The sequence below is a fragment of the Equus asinus genome, chromosome 6 (assembly GCF_041296235.1).
Source record: "Equus asinus isolate D_3611 breed Donkey chromosome 6, EquAss-T2T_v2, whole genome shotgun sequence".
Taxonomy (NCBI): domain Eukaryota; kingdom Metazoa; phylum Chordata; class Mammalia; order Perissodactyla; family Equidae; genus Equus; species Equus asinus.
Window position 1 is genome coordinate 94,433,896 of NC_091795.1, and position 14,318 is coordinate 94,448,213.

The 14,318-nt window shown below is 54.9% G+C and overlaps 1 protein-coding gene across 4 annotated transcripts in view; it reads right to left on the reverse strand.

The window, feature by feature from the left end:
* HPCAL1 (hippocalcin like 1) overlaps positions 1–8,298 on the reverse strand; it is a 121,371-nt gene extending 113,073 nt beyond the window's left edge. The window contains exon 1 of one of the 4 annotated variants that reach the window (XM_044771943.2): positions 7,911–8,298. The gene's annotated coding sequence lies outside the window, so the exon portion shown is untranslated. Of the gene's footprint in view, positions 1–2,084; positions 2,743–7,446; positions 7,773–7,910 lie in introns of those variants that run through there. The other 3 variants (XM_044771944.2, XM_070512621.1, XM_070512623.1) reach the window with 3 other exon arrangements.
* Between the last annotated feature and the right edge of the window lie 6,020 nt (positions 8,299–14,318).

The window sequence follows — 14,318 nt, forward strand, 5'->3', positions numbered from 1 at the left end:
TTGATGACTATGATGGTGATGGTGATGACGGTGGTGGTGGTGGTGATGATGATGGTGATGGTGAGGATGAGGATGTGGTCGTCCTGGGAAGCCAGCAACTAGCCCAGGACAAGACACAGAGGGAAGGAGCTATGGGCCACAGTGACAGCTTTGCAGTGCTGGGGCCCCCTGGCCGAGAGAACCTGGAATTCCTTACCTGTGCTACACCTCCCCACCTCCCACTCCCACCAACAATGGTGAAAATAATTCCCAAATGCACATGCTTTCACCTTACAGCCAGCTCTGAGAACAATCAGCTAGGCCATAGTGTTTCTAGGTCAGGTAAGAGCAATCACCAATAACATATGCTCATAAAAGCAATTTGTTATCCTGTCTTCAGAGAGAAAGGAGAGGCAAAAGCACTCCCCAGAGAATAAGAATGGATCTCCGTGCCAAAGGTCCGGCAGGAGAAAGCCAGGCCTGAGCATCTGTCCGAGGCCTGCTTCTACCTTCACTTACTGGGAAGAGGACAGACACCCAAAGAAGCCAAGGCGGCCGTGACATTTTGTCTCCCACTCCTGGAAGCCGAGCCACTGTCCAGGCTGCGTCACCAAGCATAGGATTGGCGCCACATGACTGAAGATGCCTAATAAAGCCTCATTCCTGCCACGGCCGCCCCACGCTCTGGCGAGGGCTGAGAGACAGAGAGAGCGCCACCAGCCCTGCCTGCCCACAGCCCTGCCTGCCCACGGCCCTGCCTCACCCACAGTCGGGGCAGGCTTTTCTGAACACCCCATGCTCACTCTGCAAGGAGTGACTCTCCACTCACACACGTAGATACAGAAAAGTGACGATGTTGGAAATGATTTTTTTTTAAAAACCCAGGTGATTGATTTTGAGAGGTTCTCGTTTCCCTCCGAAAATTAATTACAGCACAGCAAAGAGAAAGGATGAGAGTGAGAGGGAAGGGTGGGGAGCTGTCATTAATTCTGTTTTCTGGAAACGTCTGTTAAATTTACAGGAAGGAAGCAGAGACCCCAGCATTCTGCTGCTGGAGGGAAAAAAGCGCCACGATCCATACACACCACTGCACAGAATCGCAATTCCAACAGTATTCCCAGGAGTCCCCCTTCAGCCCGCGGGCACACCAGCACAAACGCATCCAAACTCAATAAACGCTTTCCAAGCGCTCAAGCGGGGAGAGGATCAAGAGGTCCAGGCCTTATTATGTCTGAGGAGTAACCTGCAGATCACTGTGTGCAGCCCCCCAAGTTCAGGGTCACCGTGGCTGCATCAGGGACCCTGAGAGACACTTCTCGGTAGACATGAGCTGGGACAATCCAAAATGGCACCTCTCCAAACTCCAGATCATGGCCGTTACCGGTTCCCTCCCAGGAGCCTTCGCACATGTGTTCACAGGCTCACACATCGAATGCCTTGTTACTACAGCCTAGGTCAAAACATGCCTAAGAAACATGAATTTGAAAAGAAATACTTAGTGGCGGAGGAGGCACTGCCACCCAAGAATGTTTAAGTAGCAACACTGCCACCACCATTTACTGCAGACACGTGAGCAGCCAGGACACTGCATCCAGGTCTCATGTGACTGTCTGAGGGGGCCTAGGACCCCTCTGGACTTGAGCAAACTCAGGCGCAGAAAGAGTCACCCAGCCAATAAATGACACTGCACAGGCTCCCTTGAACCCAGGTCTGCCTGATCCCAATATCCCTGATCTTTTCCCTGAGATATTTTGCAAAATAGGCTCTAACGACCCTGATAAAAAACAAGATGCTCTTAGGGTCCACCGTGAAAGTTCTCTACATCAGTGGCAGAGAGAGACCACCTGTGATCTGGTGGTCAACACAGCAGACCCATATCAACCTGTATGCACTGGGTACATGATTTCTGTGTCTCAGATTGAGCATCTGTAAAATGGGGTCTCCTCCTCTACTATCGCCTTCAAAGAACAAAGAGGATGCAAGAAGAGACTTCTGACATGCACAAGGCATGGAAATGTACTCACCCCCTCCCAAGGGCCTTCCTCTTTCTGTTTACCAAGAGACTTCTCTACAGGCACACACACTTCAGTTGAGTCACTCCTTACCTGGTCAGTTGTGAGCCAGGTCCTGGGGCAACTGAAGATCTGTCATGAACCGCTCACGCCCTAAAAGGAGTTTAGGTTGCTTGGGAAGTGTTGATGAGAAAAACTGAACTTCAGCCGAGGAAAAGCGCCAAAAGGGATTATCCTTACTACCAAAGAGGGGCAGAAAAGAAAGGGATCTAGTTTAATTCTTGGTTCTTCTACCTTCTGCCAATGGCTTTGGGCAACTTACGTTGCTCTGGGCATCCTTGACTTTTTCATTTAAATAATGGGTTTGATCCCATTTGCCTCACACGTTCTTGCTGAAACAAGGTAATGTCTGTAGCAGGACCGGCCCCACATCACAATTACACACTCTGTACTTAAAACTCCAACACTCTACTGGATACTCAGGCCTTCACAAAAGACCCGGGAGGGAGGAACCTCAGGGGGGCCCTGCCAGGGTGCCTGGGTGTGCCACAGGAGTCCAGGGCTGAGCCAGGTGCAGGGATGAGGGGTCCACGACCCGTTCACTGCACCAAAGAGCTCGCCATCCTACAGAGAGACGAGACACAGCCACTTCATCAGCGCTGAGGCAGCAATCAATTCTAAATGGAAGACTACAGGAAGGCCTCCCGGAGGAGGCCCTTGAGCCAAATCTCTTACAGGAGACAGAGGAAGAAAAGGCAAATCTAGACAGACAGAAAGCTGATTGGTTGGTTGCCTGGGGCTGGGGGTGGGAACAGGGAGTGACAGCAAATGAGCACAAGGGAGCTTTCCTGGGTGATGGAAATGTTCCAAAAGTGGATTGCGGCGACGGTTGCACAACTCTGTAAATTTACTGAAAAGTAATGAATTGTACACTTAAAACGGGCACACTTCATGGTATATATATTACACTCCATAAAGCTGTTAGTTAAAAAAATTTTTTTAAGGACGAGCAGGAGTTTAGTAGATGAAGAAGTCTGGGTAGGAGAGAAGAAAGGCAGGTGCTGGAAGGAGCCGCCCTGGCCTCACCCTCGCAGTCCCACCCCCAGCCGCTCCACTGCCCCCACCTCCCTCCCACATGCCGGCACCCCATCCCGGGAGTCAGCTTAGACGAAGCTTCTCCAGGAGGCCCCTGGCCTCGGCCACAGGGTAGGTGCTCCCCTCCGAGGTTCCACAGGCTTTTTTGATCATCTCCCCACCTGCAGCCCAAGACCAAGCTCGGCCGGGCAGGGACGAAGCCTGTGTCCAGCTTTCAGAGCCCAGCTGGGAGCAAGGCACATAGGAGGTGTTCAGAAGAACATTTACCCAGGAAGAGAATGATGCCGGGGGGGGGCGGAGGTGGAGGGTGAGATGTTGAAATCTGTTTTAAACATTGACCTGATGACAGCGACCGACCGCAGTGAAGGAACTGGAAGCTGGGCTCCAGGCTAAGGGATGAGAAGGCTTTGCTAGGCAGGAAGAGGAGGCGTGGGGGGGTGGGGGTGGCGGGCCAGGGCAGCAGATTCGATGAGTGGAGAAAACAGGGGAAAGGGCCCAGAAACACACCTGAGATTTGTAGCTGTAACGACCGAGCAGGCGAGTCATTCACTCTAACATTCACTCTAACAGGGCTCAGGGCAGGCTCTGGGCTCTGCTCCGATGCGCAGCAGCACCCAGCCCCTTGACAGCGTGGGGTCTGAGCACTGGGAGAGCTCAGGTCTGCTCACCTGCCAATGCACAGCCGTGAGCGCGGGTGGCAGGAGAGCACTCACCATAGTGCCTAACTGAGGGGACACCACCCCAGCTGAAGGGGACACAGAGCGAGGGAAGATTTCAGCGAGGGCAACAGTGTATCAAGGCAGTCAGGGAAGGCTTCCGAAAGAGGAACCGCGCGCCCCCAAAAGCCTTCTTTCTGTCTTCAAGATCATGGCAGCTTTATCCAGGGAGAAAGAATTTAACAATCCTGAGTGTTTCCTAGCCAAGGGTCAGAGACCCATCACTGGCTCCTCAGAGACTCCTCGTCTCCCCAAACCCAGTCTGCTGGCTTCCTGCCGGCCTGGGTTGCACCTCAAACACTGAAAAGAAACAAATACCCAGAAAGCACAGCTGCTGGATTAGCACTTGGCTCGTAAAGGGAAATGAAAAGCGCCCCAAGAAGGCATCTCTGCTGCCTGAGGCAGGCAGGGAAGGCTGCAGAAGGAAGGCAGGCAGATCTCCTGGAAGGTGTCTTAGTTAGTCATGCCTCATAAATGCAGATATGAAGCGCTGCCTCTGAAATTCAATTATACTTGAAATGACAGGGCCAAGGGAGGGCTCTCTTAAAGGATTTACAGTGCTTTTCAGATGATTAAAAAAAAATTTCTTTAGACTCGCACCTTGCTCATCAGCGCCTAAGAAATGTTCCACCTGTCAAACTTTACTGATTACCTGAAGTTACATTAAAACCCATGCCGCTAGACTCCAACTTTTTTTTTTTTTGGTGGCAAGTGATTTGAAAGAAACATTTTTTCCATGGGGCAGGTGGCACCGAGAGCCTCCATGGACAACGACCCTGTTGTACCCTGATGAGAAACCCAAACCAAAGGGAAGAAGACAAGAGCACGTGAGATGCCCAGATGCACGGCCTTACAAATGGGCAAGAAAACCCTAAAGAAACCCAAGGCGACTGTGGGAGAATGAGGAATCCCACAGCAGAGTGTGACTGAAGTCCACAAGTGCCCTTCCCCAGACACAATGACATGAGGGGCTGACAAACTAGCAAAATACACAGAATCCCCCATCAAGTCTGGGCTGGCAGCTCAGAAACTGGAAGCATTATCCCACAACAAACAAGCACCGTTTAGGGCTTGCTGGAATGCTAAATTCTAATGCAAACCTGATCCCAATCTAGATAAAATTTCAGCTGCCAAGTAGCTTACTCCTTGGTGACAAGTAAATTCTGGGGCTCCTTACTAGTATCCTGGACTATCACTGGTTCCTAAGTGACCTTGGCACTTTGACCACTTAGGAGTAACAAGACAGGGTCTTAGAATAAGTCTGGGGGAAGGACTGTAGGAGTAAGGGGGAGACAGGCTGCCTGGACGCACAAACACTCGACATGGTATTTTGTGTGTGTGGACTATGCGCGCGGAGCCCTGCAGGCAGTGGGTGCAAGCCACAGAAGACAACACCACCTCTCTGCCAGGACGAAACCCCACAGCAGCTCCAGGCAGAAACAGAGCTCGGTGAGCACGAGGCCCCGGCTGGGGAGTGTGGGGCACGGGGAGTCCACTCCTTGTCCTTCAGCAGCTTCTATTTCCTATTCCGCACAGCCCTGTGGCCAGAAAGGGGCGCTAGGATCAATTCTAAAGGAATTTGTCCAGGCGCTTTTCTTTCTCTCAGCGTCTCTCTAGGAGGGCTTGTTGGAAATGAATGGATTGTTTGCTAGAGGTTGGGCAAATCTCTGTTCTTGGGTTTTGAGTTATTCTCCACAAGTCAAATGATCTCTAAATTTATCGCATATTGACGTCTATTTTCCACCTTACAGAATGCGTAAAAGTGGACCCCGAAGCAAGCAGGCAAGGCTGGAATGAGGTACCACATCCCACATCCCCTGCAGGCGAGACGCAGGGCCCCCGGGCCTTCCCTCTGGCACATTATTCAATAAAACCTCAAGAGCTCCGTAATTACAGGCACTTTCAGAAGTGAAACAGAAATAGATCCAGGGCCAAAACATCGGTCTGCTTGAGACAAATGGCTGGTTTTCACTAGGAAAAAAAGAAAAACCCAGTAGCTTTTGGTCTGTCTTCTGAGCTGAGAAAGCCAGACTGATTTTTTTTTTTAATATTATCATTGAATCTGATTATGGGGAAGAGAGGAGGATTCCGCTCACAAGCCCTTTTCTCCTCTAGGATAGAAAATCATTTTATGAAACAGAAAAAACAGGCTGCCTTGTAAGTGTGCCCCTGACACCAAATCAGGACGAAAAATGAGCCTTCTTAGCTCCCCTGGCCTGCCATCCATGCCGAGATCTCAGGGCTCGGGTCCAGCGCAAGACACACAGAAGGAACCAAAACAGAGGTTTCTGCTCCTGTGTCATAAGAGCCTGCAAGGATGCCAGTTTCCCGGAGAACAGCAACGGTGCACCTGATACCTGGAAACGCATCCCACACCCACACACAGCCCGGCCCATGCTCCCCAGGCCCTTGCCGGTTCCCAGCCAGCGCTCCATTTTGAGAGCCTGCTGCACCGCGAGGGTGGTGGCTCCCTTGGTGGAAGGCCATTTGTTTTTCCGACGGGGAAGGGTCCTGAGAGGCAGAAACCACAGGCAAGGAGGGAAGGAATCACTGGCTTTGGCAGAAGGCAGCAGGGCAGCCCGAGCCAGCAGGCCCAGCTGGGTGTGAGCAAGTGGCGCGATGCGGCTGGCAGGACTCTCTCCCTGAGAGCGAATCGTGCGTGGTGACAGCTGTGTGCACATTCACTGCGGTTCAATGTTACGAGTGGTAGGTTTCAAACTAAGTATGTTAAAAACCAAAGTGTGGGACTAGGAGGAAGGGTCCCACGCGGACCCTCGGCCTCCTGCATAAGACTGATGCAAGGGAGGGGGAGGCGGAGGGAGGGAGGGAGGGTGTCGAATGCTGAGGCCCAAGGCAAGACTCGCCGTCCTGGCAAACACTCTCCTCTAGGGGGAATCCGTGTCGGCCTGGAGGAAACAGGGTGACCAGGCCCGGGCGGGATGCCCAGGGAGCCCGAGCTCCCTCTCTGCGGCGAGCGCCGCTTTCACACCTTGGCTGCCGGATTCCACGAGCTGCACACCCCGCGGACTCCACTTGTTGAACAAAAGGGCTCCCGACTCCCGCAGCCGCTGCCTCCGGCCAGGAGAGGGACCCCCAGAAGGGCCGGCGCCCGGCGCTGCGCGCTCCTGCACACCCGAGGCGGTGCCGCCCGGGAGGCGCGGCGAGGCGGCGGCGCACCCGGCAGCCTAAACTTTCTCGAATTTCGGTGCTTCGCCGTTAAGTTAAGGCGGTGAGAGAGGCACAAACCACGCGCGGGGTGGGGTGTGGTGGTATAAGAGCCCCACCCACGATAAAGGAAAAAAAAGAGAGGCTAATTAATTAATGTAGCACCTACTACGTGCCAGGCACTGGGCCAAGAACTATCTTTAGTGCGTTCTCATTTTAACTGTCACGACAGACCCCGAGGGAGGAACTGTCCCCATTTGATAGAGAAGCAAACGGCAACCCGGGAAGGCGGCGTGTCTGGCTCAGGTCGCAGTGCGGGTCACGGCGATGCCAGGGCTCCTAACTCCGGAGCAGTGTTCTGTCCGTCGATCCTCGGCTGGGAAGGAGCGAGCCGATGGACGCCGTGGGGGTCCCCTCCCCTGGCCAGAGTGCACAGCGACCCACATGGGCCTCGCGGACCTGCCCCGCGCAGGGCTTACCCAGGCTGCTCTCGAAGCTCGCGCCAGCCCCCTCGGATCCCAGCGGTCCCCTGGGGCTCTGGAGCGCCGCACTGCGCCGGCCGGCGGGGCCCGGAGGCTCCGCGCGCAGGACTGGACCGCCCACGCCCACCCCGGCGCCCCGGCCTCACGCACAGCCGCTCACACACGACACCTGCCCCGCACCGGTCCCCACAAGCAACTGCGCCCCAACACACAATTTCACAAACGCAGACCAAAATGTGCACACCCAACCGCACACACGATCCCCACGAGGAGCTGCCATTCCAGGGACACACCACGTCCTCGGTCACTCACAACTCCACCGCGCAGAAAAACACAGGCACCCCCCCAACACATCCACACGCACACGCACACACACACACACACGCCGAGAGCCCGATCGCAGCGCACGCCGGTGCACACGCCCGCACTCCCTGCGGCCCCGCAGCCCGCCCCTTCGCTACCTGCTCCGGCGCAGGACGCGATCCGCCGGCTTCCCGAGCCCAAGTTCGGCGCCGCCGACGCTGAGGCGGGCGCGGGCCGCTGTCCGGGACGAGCGAGCCAAGGCCAGGAAGGGTGGCTAGGAGCGCGGGCCTCCGTCCGCCCGCAGCCGCCGCGCAGGCCCTGCGCTCATCGCCCCCCAGAAAGACAAAAGGAAGCTGGCAGCAAGGGAAGGAGCGAGGTGGAGGCGCCCGCCCGTCCGCCGGTCTGCGCCCGCAGCCGCCGCGGCCCGCCTGCCAGCCGGGAGAAGGAAGGGACGCGAGGGCGGGACCCGGAGGCGGGGGCCGGGGGCGGGGCGCGCGGCCGGGGCGGGCGCTCAAGTCTCCTGCGGGCCCACCCCCGCTCGACCACGCCCCCAGGCCTAGCCCCGCCCCCGGCCGCCGCTCGGGTCCCGCCCCCGCCACGCCCCCTGCTGGCCAGCGGCGCGGGCCTCGGCCGTGTCCACGCGGGCCCCTAGCTCCCCTTAGCGCGCTCTCGACCGGGCTGAAGCCGACCCCCTCCCGCCCAGCGCAGCTTCGGGGCAGGGCGGAGCCGAGCGCTGATTCCGCCTCCCTAACCCTTGGCCTCTGGCCTGCGGGTGTGAGAGAGGCCCGGAGGCGGTGCCCGGGAGGAGCCGACCCCGTGCCCGCCCCCCGCCTCGCGTCCTCGGCCGGAAGTGCGGCCCGGGTGGCCCAGAACGGGAAGCGGCCGAGTCGCCCCGGGCCTCCTGCCAGGCTCCTTGGGCGCCCGCGCCGCCCGTCCCGAGAGCAGATACGCCAGCCTTCCCGCGCCTGGTCCAGGGACGGAACCGGGGGCGGAGGAGGGAGACCCGGCTTCCAGTTCTGGCTGCCTTTGCTAACTCTCGGCCATTTGGGCGAGTCCCTTAGACCCCCTCGGTCTCGGTTTCCCCACCTAAAACATGGACAGAAGGAGGAGCGGGCTTCTTCAAGCCCTTCCCTCCCTCACATGCTGTGGGTCTTGTCTCTGCTGGTGGGTTGACATCTCGGTCCTAGGGTCCAGTGGCCTGGGTCTCGGAGAGGCAGACCAGTGTTTCCTGCGCCCCCTGCGATGGCACCTGCGTGAGAGGGCGGAGTCAGGGACTGTGCTCTGCGGGGCCCCTCTCCTCGGCAGGTCCTGAAAATCTGGGCCCTAGAAGAGCGAGTATATACACACCCCCACCACCACTTCCACCACCCACCCTAAACATCCCCGAAGAAAGGTAACCACAGAAACAGCCATAAATGTGGAGCTGGCGTTAGTGTTAGGCTGAGACAAACTGTCTTCCGAGCGTCTCTAGGGAGAACTCAAATCCTCCTCCACAAAAACACGGTGAGTGAACTCCCACCACTCAGGAGGCTGTGGGGAGAATTGGTGGTGGGCGGCTTGGTCGGAACTGGCTGGGGGCTGGCCAGCAAGGTGATCTGAGCCCAGACCCCTGTCTTGCAGGTGAATGGGAAAAGCAAACCCAGAGGGAGTCAGTCTCCTAGTGGCCCTGCTGCCAGGATTAAATGCGGTAATGAGTGTGACCATCAGCAGTACCGGGCTGTGGTGCTGTCACTCGGAGCCACTCAGGGACCTAGGGGCACCATCTTTCCTCCTCAGCAGAGACCAGCAGCCAGGATCATTGCAGCGGCTTCCTGCAGCATATCCACGCAGAGGGTAGGGTTACAGCTGAGGAGACCTCTGTCAGAGGCCCAGCCCAGGCCCATCAGCTGGTGACTGCAGAGACTGGACCACTCCAGGCAGGTTCTTTTCTGCTGGGGTCACACATCCGACCCCACTTCTCACTCGGGTTGCAATCAGTTCAATGCAAATTGGAGGCCATGGGGAGGAGTTCAGCCAGGGGTTCAGGAACCCCGGCCTGTTCCATCTCAAGATTCTACCACCGTCCTTCAGCACTTCGGAGGCCTCCACTGGCCTCTCCACTTCTAGCCAGCAACAAGAGAGGGGGAACGCTAGCCTGGGGTCCCAGGGTCTTTAGGAGCCAGGCCTGGAGGAGGCACACATCACACCTGCCTGCGTTCAGTGCCCAGAATTAGTCACACAGTCCCACCAGTATACAAGGGCCTTGGAAATTACCGTCTTCCTGTGTACCCAGGAGAAAATGAGTGCTTCATGGTGAGCGCATCACAGGGTCTCTGCCACAGAATCAGAACACAGTTTTGCCAAGCTCAGTCACAGGGCAGCAGATGTCCTGGCAGATCACCGTCATCAAGGCCTGAGCTGTTGGTAGGCATAGGCAATAGGCAGGGTGGAGGATGAGAAAGTTCCAGAAAGCACAAAGGCAGACTGAGGTAGTTCCTGGACCCCGCCTCTCACATGGACCTCCACCTCTGCCCGGCTGTTCTCTCACCCAGCATGACTCCCCCTTCTCCCCACCAGTCTGGAGCCTCTCTCCCTCAGGCTCAGTTCAGCTCTCACCTCGCCCTCCAACCTCTCAGCTCACCTGTCCTCCCCGCTCTGAACTTCTAAAGAAGGTGCGTGTCTGCATCAGGGGAGATCCGACCTAGTCTCTTCCTTTTGTGTCTGCTGCTCCTTCCCTACCTGTTTTGAAGCTTACCAGAGGGAAAGCATGCAGGAGTCGTTTAATAAGTACTTTGGGATTTAATAAACTAAAGCAACTAAGAAAGCAAATTCAGGGTAGGGTGTTATATTACAGACCTTCTTCGACCTATGATGGGGTGACATCCCGACAAATCCATTGTAAGTCAAAAATACTGTAAGCCAAAAATGCATTTAATATGTCTAACCTGCCTAACATCATAGCTTAGCCTCCCTTAAATGTGCTCAGAACACTGACCTTAGCCTGCAGTTGGGCAAAATCATCTAACACAAAGCCTATTGCATAATAAAGTCTTGAATATCTCATGTAGTTTATTGAATACTGTACTAAAAGTGACAAACAGCATGGCCCTGTGGGTGCAGAATGGTCCTAAGTGTATCAGTTGTTCAGCCTCGTGGGCTGACAGGGAGCTGCAGCTCACTGCCACTGCCCAGCATCCGGAGAGAGGATCGCACTGCATATGGCTAGCCTGGGTGAGACCAAAACTCAAAGTGCGGTTTCTACTGAATGCGTATCACTTTCACACTATCACATAGTTGGAAAAGTGTTAACTCAAAGAACCTTGTAAGTTGGGGACCGTCTGTAGTTTCCTGGGACTGCCCTAACAAAGCACCACAAACAGGGGCTTAAATGACAGACATTTATTGTCTTAGAGTTCTGGAGGCTGGAAGTCCGAGATTAAAGTGTCGGCAGGGTTGGTTCCTTCGGAAGGCTGTGAGAGAGAATCTGGCCTCTCTGCTAGCTGCTGTAACCCCCAGGGGTTCTTGGCTTGTAGATGGCTGTCTTGTCCCTGTGTCTTTGCATCATATTCCCTCTCTGTGTGTCTGTCTCTGTATCCAAATTTCCCCTTTTTATAAAGACACCAGTCATGTTGGACTAGAGTCCACCCTAATAACCTCATCTTAACTGCATCAAATGCAAAGACCCTATTTCCAAATAAGGTCACTTTCACAGGTACTGGGGGTAGGACTTCAACATCTTTATGGGGAACAATGCAACACACAACAGGTATTATGCTGTATGTATGATTTGTCTTCCATACGACGGCTGCAAACCTGTACAGATAGATATAACTCTTTTTTTTTTTTAAGATTTTATCTTTCCTTCTTCTCCCCAAAGCCCCCAGTGCATAGTTGTACATTCTAGTTGTAGGTCCTTCTGGTTGTGCTGTGTGGGATGCTGCCTCAGCATGGCCTGATGAGCAATGCTAGGTCCACGCCCAGGGTCTGAACCGGTGAAACCCTGGTGAAACCGCCAAAGCAGGGTGCGTGAACTTAACCACTCGGCCATGGGGCCGGCCCTAGACAGGAATAAGTCTGATTACTCTTAATAATATTTGACTTAGTTTTATGATGTTACTATTTTTGAGGTGCTGTTACATATGCTATCTCCAACATTCTGGAGATTATCCCCACATTTTACAGATGAGGACACCTTTGCTTGGAGAAATGAAATGTCCAAGGTCACATATTAGAATCAGTGACAGTCAAGTCTAAAAGCCAGACTCAGTGTCACTGTGCTGGGCCCACACAGGCTCTGGAAAAAACACTATTTAAAAAAATTATTTGTAGTTCTTGGTTGAACTTGAGTGTGTTTCCCACTAGGGATGTTCTTTCAAATAAATGTGGTTCCAGGTCAGAGCCCTGCTCCCAAATGTTTGAGGAAGTAGAGGCCAGCTTGTTTCCAGGTCCGCTTTTCATTCCGTCACTCTGTTTCACTTATAATTACAGAGGAGAGAAGTGTGGCTGCTCCGAATAGAGTGGGTGATGCTCCTTAGGGTTGACGTGGCCCCTCTGGCTGCACACCCTTCCCCTGGCCCCAGAAGCTCAAAGCAGAGGAAACGGCCAGAGAACTTTCTGGCAGGACCAGCAGCAAGAATCACCAGATCCTGCCTTCTGTCAGCAGATGAGTCAGAGGTGGGGAAATGGATCATTAGGCCATCTTGCTTGTCCCTTAGGTCCACCAGTGCTCGCGATGGTCCCTGAGGCAGATGCTGTGGCCCATGGATCACCCAGGAAACGTGACTCAGAGGCACATTCTGCTGGATCCTCCTTCCCCCTTCATCCCTACAAGCTCCAGGGCATCAAAATAAAGAGTGTCCCTTCTCCTAGAGCAGCTGCCCTGCCGTGGACTGAATTGTGTGCCCCCAGAACTCATACATTGAAGCCCTAACACCCCCAATGTGCCTGTATTTGGAGATAGGACTTTTAGGAGATAATTAAGGTCAAATGAGGTCCTAAGGGTGGGATCCTAATCCAATAGGATTGGTGCCCTTATAAGAAGAGGAAGAGTATGAGATCTCTTCCTGTCTCCACAAAGGCCACGTGGGGACACAGCAAGAAGGCTGCCGTCTGCAAGCCGGGAAGAGAGTCCTCACTGGATCCGAGTCGGCCGACACCTTGATCTCAGACTTCCTGCCTCCAGAGCTGTGAGAAATAAATGTCTGTTGTTTAAGCCCCCGGTCTAAGGTATTTCGTTAAGGCAGCCCGAGCTGACTGAGACACGCCCTCTGTATCTTCTCGTCTTCCATTTCCCACCCACCTGCCCTGCTGCCCCCTCTAGTCCCAGGGCTGGGGTCCCTGTCCCCAGGAGGAGGGCTTTCAGGACCTCGTTCCATTCCTTGAGCTGTGCACGATCTTCGTGCCCCTGCTCCCTGACCGTCTCCCCAGCCATGGCTCCTAGGGACCAGGGTGAGTGTGTGGAAGGAAGCCTGGCTTGTCGCAAGGGCTCGGGAGCTGGGCTGGTCCTTCATCATCACCAAAGGCGCGCCTCGGAGGTGCAGAGGAGATGGAGCAGGAGCCACTGCAGGCTCCAGCTCCCGCAGCAGCTCGCGTCAGGACCTTGGGACGTCCCTTACACTCACTGAGCCCCTCGACGTGCCTCCTGTGGGGGTTGAGAGGCTGAAATGAGCAACGGTGGATGTCTGAAAAACACATATGTATATAGTTCCCTCCCCCTTCCCTCCCTCTCCTGTAGCAAGCCTAGAACATTCTCTTCAGCAACTCTGATCAATCTCTAATCCAGGGTTCCGATTTCTTAGTTTATGAAATGTGGATGTTAAAGTCTCCCTTGGACTAAAAGAGGCAACATATGTAAAGGGCCTATGGCTCGAGAGATACTCAATAAATAAGTCCATTACCTTCATCATCGTTGTCATCATCATCATCGAAGGCTGCCTGGCTCGGTACAAATGCGTAAAGAAAACCCTCCCAGTGAACCCCAGTCAGGAGACCTGGGTTCTGGTCTCAGCTCAGACACATTTTTGCTGTGTCACCTAAGCAAGACACCTACCTCTCTGAGCTCGATTCCTCATGGGTGCTCTGCCCTTGGGTGACTGGGGGAAGAGGGGTCAGATGGGAAATGGGAAATGGCTTTGCACGCTGTTGAAGTGCACCCCAGGGACTGCCAGTGTTGATCCTGAAGCAGCCGCTCCACGAGGAGCGATGGGAGTGGGCTGCACTAGAGTCCCCAGGGCAGCTGTAGTTGGCAGGTTTGCGCAGCTGGATGGAGGGGGGCCTGTGTCCATGGCCTACAAGATCCGTGGATGACATGGTCACCCAGGGCAGGAGGGGCCCCGGCAGCAGCCTGCTGGGCCCCCATATGTGAGGCCGAAGCCCCCAGCCCAGGGCTCTGCACGCCAGGCCTGACCTCTTTTCCATGTCCGCAGACCATGAGGGGAGAAGCCCAGAGTCTGTTTGGCTGCGTAAAGCTCATGCCAAAGCACAGAACCCAAAGCCAAACACAAACAGAGGCTTTGACTGCTGTTTCAAACCAGTTCGAACCGGAAAAGGCTGGTTGCCTTTCCAGCTCTGTTCCTGATGGCTTCTCT